A 21,046-nucleotide genomic window follows, 5' to 3' on the forward strand; every position below is an offset into this window, starting at 1 on the left:
TATGTCGTAAAACGCGCTACCGATTATCTTAAACAAACTTCTATTTAAAAAAAAACTGCCTCAACATGCTTTGTGCGTAAGAGTTTCGATAATATAGAGGCCATTTTACAGAAAATTGACATAAATGTGAATATATTTAATTAAAAACAAGATGTGTTTGTGAAACACAATGTCCCCCTATATGACGTTTGACCTTGAAGGATGACCTTGACCTTGTGAAGGATGACCTTGACCTTTCACCACTCAAAATGTGCAGCTCCATGAGATACACATGCATGCCAAATATCAAGTTGCTATCTTCGTGAAACACAATGTCCCCCTATATGACGTTTGACCTTGAAGGTTGACCTTGACCTTGTGAAGGATGACCTTGACCTTTCACCACTCAAAATGTGCAGCTCCATGAGATACACATGCATGCCAAATATCAAGTTGCTATCTTCAATATTGCAAAAGTATTCATAAAATGAGCGATTTGGGCAACATATATTTGACCTCTGACCTTGAAGGATGACCTTGACCTTTCACCACTCAAAATGTGCAGCTCCATGAGATACACATGCATGCCAAATATCAAATTGCTATCTTCAATATTGCAAAAGTATTTATAAAATAAGCGATTTGGGCCTCATATATTTGACCTCTGACCTTGAAGGATGACCTTGACCTTTCACCACTAAAAATGTGCAGCTCCATGAGATACACATGCATGCCAAATATCAAGTTGCTATCTTCAATAACGCAAAAGTATTCATAAAATGAGCGATTTTGGCCACATATATTTGACCTCTGACCTTAAAGGATGACCTTGACCTTTCACCACTTAAAATGTGCAGCTTCATGAGATACACAAGCATGCCAAATATGAAGTTGCTATCTTCAATATAGCAAAAGTTATTGCAAAATGTTAAAGTTGGCGCAAACAGACAGACCAACAGACAGGGCAAAAACAATATGTCCCCCACTACTATAGTGGGGGACATAAAAATAGCCGACAACGACCGATTAAGCTTTAAATTTCCCGGGTACGTTTTAGTATATTTACCGTACCCGGGGTACATGTAAGTATACTTAAGAGTACCCGGTGTACATGTAAGTAGTACCTGAGCAGACAATGACCAATCGAGCCTTAATATGCCCTGTATTTGACAGACATATAAAAGAGACAAATGGAAAGGATGAAAAAAACAACACAGCAGTAATTAGTTTTATCAGAGACATAGATAACAGAGATAGGCAGCTCGCCAAATATCGGCAAACTCTCGCGCATCCAGTGGTTTTGGCGAGATAGGTTTAAACGCGCAACTGTTTGACGGTTGCAACGGTAGTAAACACGCTTATCAACATTTCTAAAACTCGCTTTCACATTCCAGTTTTTGCAATTTGAAACAAATAGGTTATGTATTATTAAAATGAGAATGTATGCGGTATTATCACTCAACGGTAATGTGTCAATTAAAATAAATCACATGCCGCATTGTTTTATTAAGCGATTTTATCTGGCTCCAGTTTGAAAAAAAAACACAATTCTTACCGGTATATAAAGATGGCCTTTGTAATGAGATAAAGGAGCAATAAGAATCTTACGACAAACAACTAATAATAGGTTGTTTTAATTAGATTTTTGTTTTTCATTTTAATTGCATTTATCAAATTTGAATAATCCGAATGCCATTTACCTGTAGTATAATTTGAATAAAGCTCTGAACAATGTGTTCCGGCTTCTACAGAGGAGCTTATGCAACCATTTATGTGATACAGTCTCTAAGTAAACCTGAGACTGTAGTAACAATTTTAGTCTGTGCAATAAAAGAATGCATGAACATAGTTTTTACAATTTAATGATATTTCATCAAAACTTCATCATTCAACACATATCAATACAACTGGCATAAAAAAATAAGCAATTTATTACACGTATTAAGCAAGTTGTTGATATTACAAAATTAATAACATATCAGGAGAAAACAGCTAATATTCTGAAGTGATGCAGGCAACAAACTTGTAAGCATAAGAGCCATTATCGTATGGGGCAGGGTATTAATGTTGCTGAAGAAAATTCATAATCACATAAGAATTTTTCATCATGGAGATTGGACTATAAATGCGACTGAGAGTGTTAACATGTTTTTACCAATAGTCATGTAAGGAAAAAGCCCCGCCCCTTGGTGGCCATGTTTTTCATGATATCATTGGGACACTCTATAGAGTGTTAAAAAGGTTTTTCGAATCCCGGACAATCGCTCCTACGGACAATCACTCCTACGCTTAATTTGACAAGGCGGACAGTCGCTCCTACGATGTTTTGACAGGGCGGATAGTCGCTCCTACAATGTTTTGACAGGGCGAAAAGTCGCTCCTACGATGTTTTGACAGGGCGGACAGTCGGTCCTACATTATTTTGCCAACCCGGACAATCACTCCTACATTATTTTGTCAACCCGGACAATCGCTCCTACATTATTTTTGACTCCACGGCAAAACATATTATTCGCTGATCAAAGGCTTACACCTATAATTAACCAACAATTAAAATTGCCAACCTGTTAACAGAAAGCCAATTTAACATGAGGCGATCAATTTGATTTTAATTAATTAATTTACTTACTGACAAACTATGTTACAGTTTGTCGATTCTGTAAATATAAGGTAGTTATAAGGGCACTTTGGACAATGGTTCCTACATTATTCCTATCAGGGACATTCGTTCCTATATTACATTTATTGGAATAAGTGCCATTTTGCGAATGGAATAAACATAAAAACCGCATTAAATCAATAATTGCTATAACAACAATGGTAGTATCAATCGATAATGACCACTTTGACACCTATGATGTGCGAACCGTGCATAAAGATTACAGAATGGCGTCACATTAAAGGGGCCTTTTCACAGATTTTGGCATGTTTTGAAGTTTGCTATTAAATGCTTTATATTGATAAATGTAAACATAAAATTTTAAAAGCTCCAGTAAAAAATAAAAAATAAAATTTAAAAAAGGAAAACAAAAGAAGCCCGCAGCAGGACTCGAAGTAAAAAACGCATTAGCCAACTGAGCTATCCTGCCAAGGATACATAAGATGCGTATTTTATACCTTATATCATCGTAGTTTCACAAATTTAAACGACATCACTAGAACTTTCCAAATTATTCAATCGCTTCGCGTTGCAACGCTTTATAATTTTTAGGTTTTTAAATCGTCAAAAGATGCATATAATGGCTATATTAGACCATGGCAAATGTTCAGTAATACTGTTTCCTCACAAATATCATAACTAAACCGAAAATTTGCGAATCTGAAACAACTTTTCTCAATTTTGTCAATTTACCAAACCGTCAAAAGATCCCTTTAAAGTGAATTAAGGTTAGTAAACAATTGGCTAGGTCATTGTTTTCACATTTGACCCATTGATTGATATGACACTGAACAATTTCTTAATCGGCATTTCTATGATTATTAAAATAGTGTGTTAAAGTGATACTGAACAATTTTTGTATGTGTTGAATTGTAATATATTGATAAAATGTTATATGTATATGTTACAATAACACAAAATAGACAAGAACAATTATACATTGAATACAAAATTCATGAAATGCAACATGCTGGCAAATTCAAATGTACAGACATTATCGATTTCAAATTTAAATATCTGGCTTATTTCGCATTTTTCGACACAAGTTGGCAATTTTAATTGTCGGTTAATCATAGGTGTTAGCCTTTGATCGGCGTACACTACATTTTGCCGTGGAGTCCAAATAATGTAGGAGCGACTGTCCGGGTTGACAAAATAATGTAGGAGCGATTGTCCGGGTTGGCAAAATAATGTAGGAGCGACTGTCCGCCCTGTCAAAACATCGTAGGAGCGACTGTCCGCCCTGTCAAAACATCGTAGGAGCGACTGTCCGCCCTGTCAAAACATCGTAGGAGCGACCATCCGCCCTGTCAAATTTAGCGTAGGAGCGATTGTCTGTAGGAGCGATTGTCCGGATACCAGGTTTTTCTATAGCTATATATAGACATATAAGGAAAAATGCCCCACCCCCTGGTGCCCATGTTTTTGAACCAACCGGAACCATTTTTGAACTTGCCCAAGATATCATTTTGACAAATCCTGTGACCAAGTTTCATGATGACGGACAATAAGCCGGAACAATTTTTTAACTTGTCCAAGATTTCATTTGGAAAAATGTTCTGACCAAATTTCATGAAGTTTCGACAATTAATGTGTCCTCAAGATTGTTTACAAGGCAAATGTTGACGCCACACAACACGCACTCCACGACTGCCAAAAGGCGATCAAAAAAGCTCACCATTAGCACATTGTGCTCAGGTGAGCTAAAGGGCAAAAAGATAATCACTAGAAATTTGTTCCCACAAAAAATGGTTCTGGGCAACTTCCTAACCATGAACATATTCAGTAGTGTGTCCTGCTTCATTAACACATACTTTCATCCTTAAATATGTTTTGCCATGCTTTGATCTGAATGTAAAAAGCGAATGTCCAGGTCTCTAGCGTGCGTATTGACAATAAATTGCTTTGGATCACTTCGTTCAGTATGTAACACTCAACCCTGATAGGCACAGTGATCTCAACTTGGCAGACTCCAACGGCAGCTGAGTCTGGTTCTGTTGTTGACGATGACTAACCACACTGAGTTGCTTTGTCTTCATACAATGCAGTGTTGAGAGAAGTATCATCCTCAGTTCTCAGTTATGGATTCATCCTCATCGAGCAGGAAACCATCCTCAAGCGCTGTTGGGGATGATTCATCATGTCGAGATGGCTTGTGCTTCTTCTGCACCCCATAACTCAGTCACTCCCTCCTGGGCATGGCCAAACTGAAAATACAAATGAGCATATCAGATGAACACCAAATAATATGAAATGTATTATATGCTATTCTAAATTTAGATAAAACAAGAGATGTGTTCATCAGAAACACAATGCCCCCTACTGCGCCGCAATTTGACCTTTGACCTTGAAGAATGACCTTGACCTTGAACTTCCACCACTCAAAATGTGCGGATTCATGAGATACACATGCATGCCAAATATCAAGTTGCTATCTTCAATATTGCAAAAGTTATGGCCAACGTTAATTTTTTTCGGACGGACGGACAGACTGACATACTGACAGTTCAACAGCTATATGCCACCCTACCGGGGGCATAAACTATAAAGGCCTCATGGAATTTATAAAGAAGGCACATAAGCATGCAATTTATAATGTTTCATATGTGAATTCTTTTTCTTTCTATCAGCATTTTAACCATTTTAACCCAACAACATTCAGGCTGTTTAGTTGACTTGTTACTGCATAATGTAATAATGGCAATTTCTCCATAAGATATAACAGACTACTGCAGTTGACGGCCAGTTACCTTTAAAATAGGATTTATGTGTGTTACATGAATATTGTAACTTAAAAACTCTTCCATTATACAAAATTCCTTTTCTTGTAATAGAATGAGCTTCATTTTTATAAATTCATTGTCATATTTCAGCAAATGAACACAGAAAGACAATAAACAACCAATCCACCATTTACACCACACAATAACTGGTAATAAGACAAAATGCTGTCTTATTTCCAGGTATTGTGTGGTATTTAATATTACCTGAGCTAAGACACCTTATTAAATTATCTTCCTATATTATAAATTGATCAACAAGCACCTGTTTTAAATTAAATTTGATTTAATATTCCTTGATCAATGGATTAAAATTAAATTATTAATTAAATTCTTATCTTAATTATTAAATGACTCTTGTTTCAAAACTAAATTTATAAATTAAATCATATATTAAATGATCAATTTATTAAAACTTTCCTTAACTTATAAAACTGAAGCACTTTTTTAATTAAGCACATTCTTCGATGATTTTAACTACACAAAATAAACAAACCATTATTTATACTAATTTACACAAAGTAAGATTGTGAATGAGAATGAAGTAAAATTATAAATGTTTAAATTATTATAAAAAGTTGATTTAATTGGGGAGGGCTAATCTCTTATCTGGCACAATACTGTGTCTGCCATTATAACTTTGATATACATCAAATGATATACATCACCATTCGGTGGACGGACGGACTGACCGACATGTACAAAAAATCTACCCCCTCTTCTTTGAAGGGGGCATAAATATGGGAAACCATAAAACTATTGAAATCAGAAATTTGCTTATATATAAATGCATTATATATAATAGATTGATTATTAAATGAGGCATCCAGCAGCTGGAGTTTCACTTCTTTATAATGTATTGATACGTCTTGCTAATTACAGCATTTAAACTTAGAGCAGATAATATAAAGATTTTTTAGAGAGTAAATTTTCCCCCCACAACTAAAATTTTGTACATAACATCTAACTGTATTTTTTTCTTTATCAATTGCGGATTTTAAAAATTCACTTAACTTTGTTAAAACAGAAAGAGCTTTCTCTTACATCATACATTCTCACAAGTCATATATTTGTACAAAATGCATAAACATATTTTTGGTGTTATTTTGATGCATGTGTATTGTGTATTTATTATTATGGTAGTTTGATGTTTAGCTGTATATGCTTATGTCGCAAATAAACTCGCTGTTCTGTTCTGTTAATTTTATAATATTGGGATTTATTGTGCTCGAATCAAAGTCAGGGGAAGTCTACACTGTGTATTAACAACCTGCTGTGTTGATCACTATCTTATTAGCTCAATACACAGGCACCTGGCTACTGTACTGGAAAAATTAGATTTACTGCCAAAATAACTGATTTCATTTATTGCTAAATTGTTGTGTACCTTAAAAAAACTTCAATAAATAGTAAACGCTCTACCATTGTCTTATATTTATACCGTTTGAAAAAGTTAATGACAATTATTGCAAGCGTCCGTTTTATTTACCATTATTATTTTAAATAAGCGTTCAATGGCAAATAATACAGGTAAAATCATTATTTGATGTGGATATCAGTACAGTTAATAAATGTTAATAAATGTCTATATATTCTAAGCATAGCATACGCAATTGTATAATTCCGAACTAATATAATTTACTTAAATATGATCTAGCTAGAATCAACATCAACATGGATCAACATCACAGTTGTACTTTTTATTTAGTTTTCAGTAATCTGTCCTTGAAATAGCGGTAGCCTTATTAAAGACAGCGCTAAGTGTAAAGTGGAGATTAAGAAATAAGATCTATTGCATCGCACTGGCGGTATAGCATGTAGTCTTAAATAAGACACATTTAAGACATGGATAAAATACAAATATGACACATATGAATCTTTCATTTCTTCAAAAAATAAGCACGTAGTCACATATAAATAAAACACATTTAAGACACAGAAACAATATGAATAAGACACATTTGAATCTTTCATTTCTTAAAAAAAGCATGTGAATCTTTAGAATACAATATAAAATAACATGTATTACTGACACATTATTCTCAAACAACATGTTTAATTAAAAAAATGTATCCGTACAATACTCAATATCCTTTTACAATGAATTTAACAAGTTTTCTTTAATGACCGATTCATCAAAGAAACACAAATTCCCAACCATTAACAACATGTTCAATTAAAAAAAAATGTTTCAGTACAATACTCAATATCCTTAAAAAATATTGCTCAAAAATCTGTTTTACTATATAACGTCTTGCATTTTTACCTATGGCATTTTTACCACTTTACCTCTGGCATTTTTACCGCTGGCATTTTTACCGCTGGCATTTTTACCTCTGGCATTTTTACCTATGGCATTTTTACCTCTGGCATTTTTACGGCACACCATATAAATGGGTCAAAAAGTAAATTTCAGTAGCGTTAAAGATATAATAGCAAATTCAATAAGAAAACTGTATTGATATGACAGAAATTAAAATTCAAGTATGAAATGTGTCCACTTTATCAAATTCTAGTATTTAAATGGGTCCAGTTTATAAAACTTCTTGTATTGAAATGGGTCCACATTCTCAATGGTATCGTATACAAATGGGTATGCTTTAAAAAAAAATCTTGTATCAAAATGGGTCTACTTTATCAGAGTTCCAGTATAAAAATGGGTCACATTTCGCAAGTCTCAGCGGAACACCCCACCCCCCGGGTTTAATGTCCAGGTGTTTGTTACCCCTCACAGCAATTGCTAGGGAGGGGGGGCTACATCTTGTTCGGATTACAATAATTTTAATGTTTAAGTGGTCATTATTTTATGTTATTTTCTATTGATGCAAAGAAATACTTAAATTACTTCCCAAAATGTATAATATATTATAACATCATTATTTTTTTGCAATCATTCCCCACACATTTGGCAACGTCAATATGGTGAAATAATCAAAAATAATATTTTCATGATATTGTTGAAAACACAATAAGAATCTTTTATTGACATACCATATATATATATATCGCTCAAATCAGCCAATGGAATAAATGAAGTGTCTTTATTTGTGTCTAGCCGCAGGAAATTTTATTGGACAGTCTGTCTTACAAAGGTCAGGTTAGGTGAAAAGCTGGCTTAGACAGCTTCCACGAGAAAGTACAATTGAAACATATACATGTAACTGTTAAGCATGTGCTAATTATAGCAAACAACAAAACCTGCATATTTAATTGGCTCTGGAGATAATCTGTCTACTGGGGTCAGTGATGTCCCCCAATAGCTTATCTTATCAGTTACTTTATAAACTGCAGTGTGATGGCTCTTATAATGAAGTGAAGCAAAATGTCTATGTCACAAAAGAATGTTACTCTCAGTTGCAACTGGGCAGACATGTGGTCAATTACTCGAAAAAAAATCAATGAAATTAATGATTTTAACTTATTTTTTAACATGATTAATGTTTTTTTTCATTGATATATTATTAATTGGTAATCTCAACCAAAGTGATCAAATTGATTACAAATGTATTAATTCATGCATTTAATAATATTTGGGCTTCTAGACCCTTTATCAACCACTGTTCATCTATAAAAAAAAATCCTATTCTTATTAAGGGTGTCACGATACGCTCCCCTTCATTACTATACGTATCGCGGTACAGTGTGTACGTACCGGGATACGTATTGTCAGATGGAAACAACATACAAACCATTTTAAACCATTTTTTCAATTTTATTTAAAGACCTCTACATACATTAATTTCTTTAATTTGTAAAAAATGTAATTTTATTTTAAATTCATATTCATGATTACAAAATTTGTCATTTAAAAATGTGATATGAGATGATATTGGGAGAATTTCCGTTAACATTGATCCAATTACTGTGCCACATATTTTATTGATTGCGCCAATGGAATCTTTCTTGCCGCGTATTGTTACAACATCCAAACATTAAAAGTTTACTTGGCGCGTTGGCGCATATGAAAAATGCTGTACCGTACCATACGCACTCGAAGGCGTATCATGCACCGTACTGAGAGGAGACTATTACGATATACCGTCCCACAGAGTACCGTGACACCCTTAATTCTTATCCTATTAACTTGCACAAAAAAAAAGGTTGCATGGTACTGCACGATTATTGCATTTAATGTTCATGGGCATTTGAAAAGTGCGGTCACTCATTCAACTTCTATGAGAAAGGAAAGAAAATGCCAGAGTCTCTCCACTGGTGCAGAAGTTGCATGAATTGCTTTTTCAAAATGTAACTTGTATACATGGGTTAACATGGTTCACTAAAATTCTCATGAAATCAATTATTTGACTGATTACTTAACTGTTCCCACACCGAATTAAGCTCCAACACTTATTTTTTGCATAAATGCAGATCATCAATGCAATAGACTGTATTCGGAACTCCACTAATCGTTAGGTACAATAAACTTTTTACCATTATGACCCTAGTGTCACATGAATATTCTGGTACCGTACTTACTTAGTTTGAACAAGACTATTTCCAAGCAATATGAGTCCAATACCGATGAAACTCCACCATTTTCAGCAATATTTCTAGTCTATTTGTTGCCATACCAATCAGAATTATTGACATTGGAACACAATGAATTGACATGCATTATCTCCATGTTGCCTTCTATCCATGTTTCAAGTTTCATGAAAAAATATGTAGAACTTTTAAAACTATCGCAGGATCCACTATTTTCAGCAATATTGCTAATCTATTTGTTGCCATAGCAACCAGAATTCTTGACGTAGGAACAAAATGAAATGACGTGCATAATCTCCATATTGCCATCTATCCATATTTTCAAGTTTCATGAAAAAATATGAAGAACTTTTAAAGTTATCACAGGATCCAGAAAAGTGTGACTGACTGACAGACAGAGCAAAAACCATAAGTCCCCTCCATTTTCACCTGTAGGGGGAATAACAATACGCATTCCCGTGGATCTAGGTCAATTTTATTTGTACCTCATGTAAATTAGCGGAAAAACCAGTTGTAGGCAAGTTCCAAATAAGAACTATTGTTCAGACTTAATCCCTTGAAATACCCCTCGGACCGAGAGCTATCAGAGATCTACACCTTTTGAGTAATTAACTACATGATAAGTTGGCAAGTATCTGATGTTGTTAATGTGTCATTTGTCTTCATGAATTGAAATTGAATCTGCTTTTTGGTAAAAAATAATCATAAAATAATAATGAGTAATGACCTCTTGTAGAGGTAATCTATAAAATTATTATTTAAGTAATACAAAAGCTATAATTAATGATCAATCCATGATTAATGAAAAAAGTATTCAATTAATAATCATGATGATAACAGATTAACAATTATGATTACCCCATGTCTGCTACTGGCAACTTATTGAAAATATAACCCCATTTCTCAGGTAACAAGTTTTATCAACTCATCAAATAATTATGAAATGGTATTTGTACTAAATACTTCAGGTAAAAATGAAAGTTAGATTTAAAATTTGACATTTGCACAACAGTAGATAGCAGCTTGTGCTTCAGTGATGTGAGACACAAAGAAACTATTATCAAGCACGTGCAATACCCTTAATGTTTTGAAGCATATTTAATTTGCATGAAATGTACAACTCTTTTATCTTGAAATAATTAATGAGAAAATCAGAGCTTCCCTTGGCATACTTTTTTGTATCTTCATCACACCCTAGGGTGAATTAAAAAGAGACAAAACAAAAACACAATTTCTGATAGAATATTGGAAATAGTGTCACAAAGCATTTGGAGAGAATGTTCAAAAGAAATTGTAAATACATTTTAAATGTTTATTTATGGATTATGATGAACAATTTAATGATCAATATAAAAAGTGCTTATGAAATGCTGGGAACAAATTAAAATGAATGTTGCCTGATTGAAATCCCATTGTGGTTTTTCCAGAGACTGTTTATCATCTTTGATGTGAGGTGTGAGCATTTAGAAGCCCTTAAATCAATTGAAAGTCTGTCACATTGAATCTTAAATTATGAGACTGAATATTGAATTGTGTAAAAGGTCCCTTTTTTGGGCTGGACTAAATGACTGCCAACTTATGACATTGAACAACAAGTTTTACTGTAAAGTGTCAAATGAGCAGTACAACAATTGGCCCAGTGACACCCCATTTGCACAAATATTTGTTTGGTACTTTTTCAATCATTTTTAACCCTAGCATTATAACTCCTTAGTCTGAAACTCCTAACAACAAGTATCGTTGAAAACGATGGATGCTCCCGATGATGCCCTTTGTCAATCTATGTGTTAATAACCACCTAAGAAAAATCTATTATTAGCCTCAGTGACCTTGACCCCAAATGACATCAAGCGTCATCAAAAGGTAGAGGTCTATATATGTAAGGTACCTACATGCCAAATATGTAAGAGATCAGTAAAATATTGAAGGCGCTATGAAAAACTGTAACAAAAGTGTGACGGAAAAATATATAATTAGCCTCGGTGACCTTGACCTTTAACCCAGTGACCTAAAAACTCATCAAAAGGTAGAGGTCCATGCAAGGTACCTACATGCCAAATATGAAAGAGATCGGTAAAGTAGTGAAGGCGGATGGCCCTATGAGAAACTGTAACAAAAGCGTGACGGAAAATCTATTATTAGCCTCGGTGACCTTGACCTTGAACCCAGTGACCTCAAACCTCATCAAAAGGTAGAGGTCCATGCAAGGTACCTACATGCCAAATATGAAAGAGATCAGTAAAGTAGTGAAGGCCCTATAAGAAACTGTAACAAAAGCGTGACAGAAAATCTATTATTAGGCCTCTGTGACCTTGACCTTGAACCCAGTGACCTCAAACCTCATCAAAAGGTAGAGGTCCATGCAAGGTACCTTAGACATGCCAAATATGAAAGAGATCCGTAAAGTAGTGAAGGCCCTATGAGAAACTGTAACAAAAGCGTGACAGAAAATCTATTATTAGCCTCGGTGACCTTGACCTTGAACCCAGTGACCTCAAACCTCATCAAAAGGTAGAGGTCCATGCAAGGTACCTACATGCCAAATATGAAAGAGATCGGTAAAGTGTTGAAGGCGCTATGAGAAACCGTAACAAAAGTGTGACGGAAAGAAGTAAGGAAGGAAGGAAGGACAAACTGGCCACTATATGCTCCGCCAACATTTTATTTCGGGAAGCATAAAAATATAACACTTGTTTAACCCTTTCCCACACAAAAGCAAAGTGGAAGTGGCTTTGTGCAAACAGCATAACTTCAGAACAGCCTGTGAATAAAACGCAGGCTGTTCAGGTTTTATGCTGTTTGCTGCTCATCAGTATCTAAGGGTTGGAAATGAAGCCTTTAAAACTTGGATCTAGTAAGAAAGTTCTTGAATTAAATATAACTTTCTAAGTGACTACGAATGCGTCAAAATACGTATCTAAGGGGTAAAGGGATAAACAAAAAGTAAGGATTTGTAGTAAAAAACTAAGAAGATTGCCAGTAGTATTACAAACAAATAAAACTATGTATTTAAAACTGATAATATTGTCTTTGTGAAATTAATCTGCAGATTCATTAGCCCATTGTTCTCAATAATTAAATCAAACACAACTGATAGATTTACCATGCCAACACATTGTTTAAAACAATTATTATAATACTTGTTTTCCTCAATAAAAAAACAACTTATTTCGTATTCATTTAAAATTAATAAAAAAAACTAAAATCTCAAGATTGTTTGACCTGGAGATAATAAGATATTCAATGTGTGGAGTGTGTCCTTCAGCTTATCAGTTACTGTGTTACTGATTGTAATCTAATAAACCGTGGGTGACTGTGCTCTCTAGGGGTCTAAGGTGACAAAATAAGATAAGACTGGATGAATGTATTTAAGAGGGCATAAGGCACTATTTAGATTTTTTATATTAATAAATGACATTAAATAAAAATGGAAACTAACAAACTAACAGCTCATAGATTATGGGCATTCAATAGTGGTGATATTATATTGTTAGTAAAAAACAACTGCATTAATTTATCAAAAAGAAACTTAACACATAAAATTGTCTATTTGGTATCTGAAAAATCTTTTCTTGCTGAAATTGTGATGTACACACCATCAATGCATTTGGTTGACACAACTTACATGTAACTGTAACAATAATAAATATTAATAATAATTATAATGCGAAAAAGTTTCCACCGTAGATTTTCATTTACAAGTAATTGATCGCCTGATAATAAAGGCCAATTTGGTGCAGTCACACCAGCAACCAGTATTCGATTTCCATTCTGGGACCAAGGTCCATGTAAACTGTTTCGGTGGTGACAATACAATATAGGTGGAGCTTAAATTAGGTACTCTGGTTGATCCACATGGCACATGACCATGTCAACTTTAAAATATGTTTTTCAGTGAGTCAGAGATTAATGCATAGAATTAAGCTCTTAATATTGAAAATTCTTTCCACATTTTGAGTCTTAACTGCAGGAGCTCCAGGTCAACACATTGTCATAAGCATGATAATACATATTCATCATCACACACTGTCATGTAATTATTCAGGTGAGGAAGGAACTAAGAAATAAAATATATGCACACATGCACACATTTGTTCACAACCTGTGGCTTCAAGCCTAAAAGATGCAGCAGACGTAAACATCCTCAGGTGTGAAAAAAAGATGTTCAATAAATTAAAAATAATCTACAGTAGATACACTTGATTAACCACACAGATGAAATCTACAGTACTGTAACGACACTGAATTGCACTTAAGTATGTGAATAATTTCATCATTGTTCAATTAATGGATTTTTTTCAACATTTGACCAACAAAATTTTTGTTGTAGTAAATATATTCAATACCAACAACAAAAAAATCAATTATAAAAGTGGATAACATTCATTAACCCTTTCAGTGCAGGAACCGAATTTTAAAGGCCTATGCAAAACGTGGCGTCTCATCAGGATCCAAACTGTTTGCTATTCTGATAGTATTCTTTGAAAAAAATCAAAGAAAATGCTAATTTTAGAAATTCAGCAGACAACATTTTAGCAGACGACAAATTTCCCAGCATGCAAAGGGTTAAGGGGGCAGGGGATATATTTTTGCCCAAATTTCAAGTTCCGAAAGGCAGCAAACAGTCAAATCCATTTCATCAAAACAGAAAGTGACACAAGAACGCCTATTTGTGTCAGTGTCATAACATAGCGCAAAGGCAACATGCATTGAAAATAAAACCAAAGACAAGGCCAGCTTCTTCACTTGTGAAACTATTGCCCTTGATCTTCCCCCCGGCAGCAAGACAATTCACCCCCAAGACAATTCACCCCGAGGAGACAATTCACCCCTGCTCCCTGGACAATTTTTTTTAATCTTTTGCTGTTTGTTTAGGATTTAGTAATTACAAATATCTGTTTTCTAAGGATAGTTATTTGTATTCTTTTTTATTTTTATGAAGTTCTAATAAAAGCATATTAAGATGTTCTCAGAATTTCTTTCTTTTTTTCATAAAATTACTTGCAATTGAAACATAACTGTGCTTTTTATCTATTGATGTTTGATTTTGTTATTAACAATATCTTATTATTAACAATATCTTATTATTGTTTTTATGTCATTAAATAATTTATTATGTGTTTATGTTTTATTTAAGATTGATTTTATTCATTAAAACAGTTTATATTTGTAAAAAGTGTATAAATAAATAATAATGGTATTGGATACATTATTTGGAAATAATCTAATTGTTTTATTGATAAGTTATGCAAGATTTCGAAATTTTTATAAAATTACTATATTTATTTTTAAATGGGAAATATAATAATAAAATATTTGTCACATAATCAGTCAACAAAGTAACAACACCTAAAAAACAACCTTTTTCACACCCATAAAGGTATCAATAAACAGATAATCTGTCAGGCATTTAGAGCGTGTGTGTTTCAGAGTTTATTTACAGGTCCTACTGGCCTCTTCACAAGGTTACGGTAGCCCGACCTGCCCCTGTGACCTCTCAGGGGAAAAAGATTAATTTTAGAGTCAAAGTAGGTCAAATTTACCCCGGTTTCCCGGGTATTCGCCAAATACTTTCATTTTTAAAAGAGTTCATTGCACGTTGGCCAATGAGACCTTAATGTGCTATCTACCTAAAGGTGGTGATGAGGAGCGGATCCCGCCGAGTGTCCCGCACATTACTAATGTACAAGACACTCAACGCGATGAGGGTACTGATTATCTAATGGTAGATAAGGCTATTACTGATTGGGGTTGCTAGAGATAAGGCTGTAGTATGGAATGAGTTAACATACTGTGTGATTGAAGTGGACTTGAATTGAGTACAATTTTTGTAAAAAGTACATTACATTTCAAAACATTTTTAAGAGGAGCATACTAGCGGTATTATAGTAGATTTAATAAATCATGAGGTATTCGTGTATAAGTAGCATTTAAAAAAATTGTAACATAAAATGGTGTGAATTTGATACTGGCTTTGAAATGAATACTGATAATTGCAGACTAAAATATGTTTCAATACACAACATTACAAAACACAACTTCTATCACTAATCCTTCGATGAGAGAAAATCCAACAACTTAATGGATAATAAGAATAAAAATAATATTTTTTTTAATGAAACACTTTTGTTTATAGGCAGTTAAATAAAAATAATAATCAAAATATCAGGTGAACAACAATGGAATTTTTTAATACAATACCAGGTCTTAGAATTGCCCAGCCCAACATAATTATTTGTCAATGTGTGTAACTGAAGTCTTTGTTTATCCGTGTTGACACTTTGATAAAGCCTTGTCAGGTGTGTGAATGCTTGATTGTAATACCCATTAATAGCACGCTTCCAACCAGATTAAATTTCCTTTCTTTAATTAAGGTTTTCTTATCAATTAAACCATAATATTTTATTAAATTAATTATCCCATCTAACATGAATAAATAAGTAATTGTCATAATGTAAAATTCTAAGAATTAAATGAAACTAATTAATTAACTTCAATATTTGACAAAGTTCTCAAATAATAAAATAGCAGTTAACCTAATAATATTATTTCAGTCTTCATGATAGTTCATTTTATCCACTAGCCATTCGGGCTACTTGAATGGTAAAGACAAGTAGCCCAGCAGCAAAATTACTAGCCCAAAGTAAATTTGTTAAAATATACACCCTGTTAAAGGGTTTCATCTTTCAATAGCAGTTAATCTATTAAAAGTAAAATTGTATCCAGGGTATGTTAACTGTAAAGCCTATTGCAAAAACAATTGCAACACAATATAACAAGTCAATGTAATTATGTCCTTTATTTATTATAAGTATTTAACATGTGATAAACAACTTCTTCGTTCATCTAATCATCACTGCAATCCTGGAGATCCTCTTAGTCAGAAACCATATCCTGTAAAACAAGCAACCTGATAGTTATTTTCCAGAAGTTTACTTGACAAGTGAAGGCATAGATGGCATACTTTTATCATACATGTTGACTTTTTTATTATGCTGTGTTTTAAAGCGTAGCTTATTAAACTCTGTCATACAGAAGTAGCTTCTCCTTCATCACTGATTTTTTACCACTTTTCTTGAAATTCACGTTTCCGTGATTTTTCATAGTCATTTGTTGACTTACGGTCAGAAGTGGGCAGTTTCTTGCCAGGCTTCGCTCCAGCTACGTATTTAAGCATTATGCAGCCTTATGCGCGTAGGGACTTACAACTTTGGAAATAAACACACAAACAAGGTTACAAAGTAAAATGATGTTTATTCCGGAAATGCAAGCCGCGTACGTCGATAAGTTTACTTCAGCAGAAAACACATCAGCATGACGTGTGCCAATAGTAAATAACCAGTCTAAATTGTTCACCACGTGGCCTGTGTTACGACTCGAAAATGACCGTTGAATGTATGGACCAATCGGAACGCGTTTAAATCTCGTATTTTAGGCGAAGTTGAACAAAGTTCTGTCGGAAATCTTCGCGAAGTACTCACAAAATAATGACTTTTATCACACTTAAAAATGAAACAATATTGATACACGGAATTTCTACTGGCCCGACAGCAGGCTTCCTGAAAAGGCCGGACCGCCGGTCTTGTCCGGCAAAATTCTTTACGGTCCGGTGAAGTTTCTAATATTGCCGGTCCTCAGTGCCCCAGATAATTATTTGGGAAATAGGGTTTTCACCCATTGATTTTGAAAAATAGGGTGATTTCATTCTTGAAATAGGGTGAATGAGTTATAAAAATGCATACCTTAAAATCATTGCTGCTTTACTTCTGTTGAAGATGCACACTTGTATTGATTCATTTTTTTAAAAATAAAACTGTAAACTATCATAATTAATTTTAATAAACTGATGTTTCATAACCTCTTTAATCCTTGAAACTGTCCATAATATAAACTTAAAAAATAATCGATAACACGAATGATTCGGCACTTATTGGTTCTTGCTCTCTTGGTTTGAAAAAGTTTGCGATCGACTGATATTTTGGCGCAACAATAACGGACGTCTTTCGACCTCTCTTAGCAATTTTTATTTCTCATCGTAATAGAAACTGAAAGTACAGACGCTTTAAAAATACCTGCACAATGAGCGACGGAATAAGTCAGATTGAAAACGCATATATGTCGTGGTAAATAATTTTGTCAGACGCTTTATTTAACTATGAAATCTAGTCCGCAGAGCGTTTGAATAACTTTCACTGTTTTCCTGCTCCGTCATCCAGGAGCTTGCTGTATAAAAGCGTCACCGTGTTACGATAATAATTCCAAAGAGAAAATACCGAAAATGAGCAAAGCATTTTCGATCGAAGCTATTGTGTCGTACGCATCAAATTTGACATACTTGCGTAAAAATCAAATTGGTTGCGTTTTCAATACGCATCATCTTGAGTTTCTTTGCGTTTTAAAACATTTTAATAGGGTGAAAGACGCAGATACGCAGCTTATCTGGGGCACTGCTGGTCCTTGTGACAGGCCAAACAAAATATGACTAAATACCGAAAAGCCTAATACTTGCCAAAAGAACGATTACACCCAATTCGAATCACTCTTTTCGTGAATTTCGAGCCTATTTGTCATTAAGAACACTAACGTGTTACGAGTTCTTAAGAGTACTCTCCCATTGTTGTTGTTTTTTCGAAAACGTAAATTTTCATTGTTCCGACATATAACCATCTATCCAATTACAAAGGATGTAACTAAAAACTACAAATGAAAAAATGCTTATACAAATGATCGATATTGTCAAATTTGAAGTTGTCATCATCATATATAAGCAATGTTTTGCTTTATGTATCGTCGGAACGCATGAAATAACACGGAAATGTGCTTATATCAGTGTAATATCGCATAATGTCATTATCATTTTATTTTTGATAATATAAAACAGATAGTTTTGTAAAAGAATGATATTGTACGGAGAATATATAAGAGTATATTTTGTACAAGTTGACTACATAATTACATTTTATATTGAATGAATCCCATTTTTTAAAATTACAGTGTGTTACATTTGCATAAGAAAACATAATGATTTGATGTTATATGTTCCAAAATCAATTACTTATAGTTGTCAAATACTTATACACAGGCTGCACATTGCAATAAATATAAGTTAAACTTTACTAAATTCTTCAGTTACACTACGCGACCCGTGATTTTTGCCGCCATTCTCACATCACCGCAATCGATGCAACGTGACAAATCACGGTGATTCCGAGCGACAAGAAAATTTGGGTGATGTCTGGGCGACTCCGTGGTGACCGTCGCGCGATGTATCTCGCAGTTACTCAATCAGCGCGAATCACCGCGAACCGCCGTGGTTCACCTTTTTAAGCGATTTACATTGAGGGTTACACTACATTGCATTAACATATATGTATACATTTACATTGTACATTGCAATAATAAAGCTTTTGTTGTTGTTGTATACAATGGGCATATTAGCTAAAATACTCCCGTTCCGACATGAACTTGATGAAGTAATGTCGGAAGCTTTAACGACTCCAAATTAATATATAACAGCGCAGAATGATCATGCAATAATTATTGAACATAACATGTAAACTTTATTTAACTAATTGCATTAGCAGAATGTTTATTAAAACTTACAATCAATTATATCGCAGGCCCGAATACACTACCACTGTTCAAATTCCATATTGTTGCCATATACATGTAGCGTAGCACTGTGTAAATTGAAAGTTGCATAGTGTTTCGTCATTGGTCGGTTATAAATACCTTGTTTCTCTATACACGGTATTAGATTTAGACAAAACTAATAATTTGGTAATTTACGAGAAATATGTTTTCCATTTAAACTTTGATCTTACCGTGTGTGTTTATTGACGTTATTAATTATGTTAATACTTTTTTTTGCATTTCATTAAAAATTATAACGTGTAGCCCTTTTGTTAACAGTGTTTAGCAAAATATTCGCGCCTTAAGACACAGAAAAGTGTTTGAGTAACACTTTCATTTAAAGGTTAAATGAAGAGCTGCAACGATTCACCAACAGCTTGATTCGATTTCGATTTCAGACATTCCGATACCGATTTTTTCGATTCGATTGATCTTAAAACCTAGTTTTATCATATATTCACTCTTATGCCTCAAAATTAACATTTCTGTTCAAATGTGATTTCAATAAAACACATAAAAAATAATAGCAAATTAGGAATTTTAATATAAAAACTTCTCACTAGAAGATTGTGTTGATAACACAATAATATAAAAAGTAAAAAATAATCATAAGAACGTATCTGGAATCAGTGGAATGGTAGTACTATCACTATTATACTTTTACCCAAAACCGCTACAAGCATGTCTACCATTGTGCCATGACAGCATCACCTTTTACCTGTAGGACAAATCACATTCTCTAATAAACTTAACAAAATTCAAACAGAAATAGAATTACTTTTCTGGCTCGCGACTTCAGTAGTTGCACTTGTGCGACCTCTTAGTCTTGCTAAATCAACGTTATGTTTGGGTTTGACATGTTGCATTAGATTAGTGGTTGAGCCGGACTCAGCGTACGCCACATCCGTGAAGCACAGTTTGCACTTTGCTTTATCGGTAGGGCTACCATCCCGAAACCCAAAATACTGCCACACTTTTGATTTTAGCTTCTTAGGCGCATCTGATAATTTCAATTTGTCGGCAACAACTTGTTCAGCCATTTTGACGCATTTCCAAAAGTAGACCGTAACGCGCTTATTGATTGGATGACTAAAGTAATAAGCAACCAATCGTGCGCGTCGTAATTACAGGTAAAGATAAAACCTTCACCTTCCCGTATCAATAGTCGGAATACAGCGTGCTTTACGTATCTATGTATATATATATATATATATATATATATATATATATATATATATATATATATATATATATATATATATATATATATATATATATATATATATATATATATATATTATATGTATATATGTTAAAGAATCGAATCGAATTTGGTAGGTTTGGTATCATAATCGAATCGCAGCATTTCGAATCGATTTTCGATGAATCGGATCGAATCGTTGCAGCTCTAGTTAAATGTAATCGGTAGATTACGTCTAATTATTTGGACTAAATTATGCTATACTTTCTGTTTCAGGCTTTAATGCGGATAACTCGTGTTACTCACGTT

General features: G+C 33.8%; 1 long non-coding RNA gene across 1 annotated transcript in view; it reads right to left on the bottom strand.

Annotated features, from left to right (window-relative positions):
* Positions 1 to 1,825: 1,825 nt before the first annotated feature.
* Positions 1,826 to 21,046, bottom strand: part of LOC127859553 (uncharacterized) — a 33,983-nt gene continuing 14,762 nt past the window's right edge. The window contains exon 2 of the long non-coding RNA XR_008039445.1: positions 1,826 to 4,845. This is a non-coding gene — a long non-coding RNA (uncharacterized LOC127859553). The remainder of the gene's footprint in view (positions 4,846 to 21,046) is intronic.

Source organism: Dreissena polymorpha, chromosome 15 (assembly GCF_020536995.1).
Source record: "Dreissena polymorpha isolate Duluth1 chromosome 15, UMN_Dpol_1.0, whole genome shotgun sequence".
In the NCBI taxonomy this organism is placed as follows: Eukaryota; Metazoa; Mollusca; class Bivalvia; order Myida; family Dreissenidae; genus Dreissena; species Dreissena polymorpha.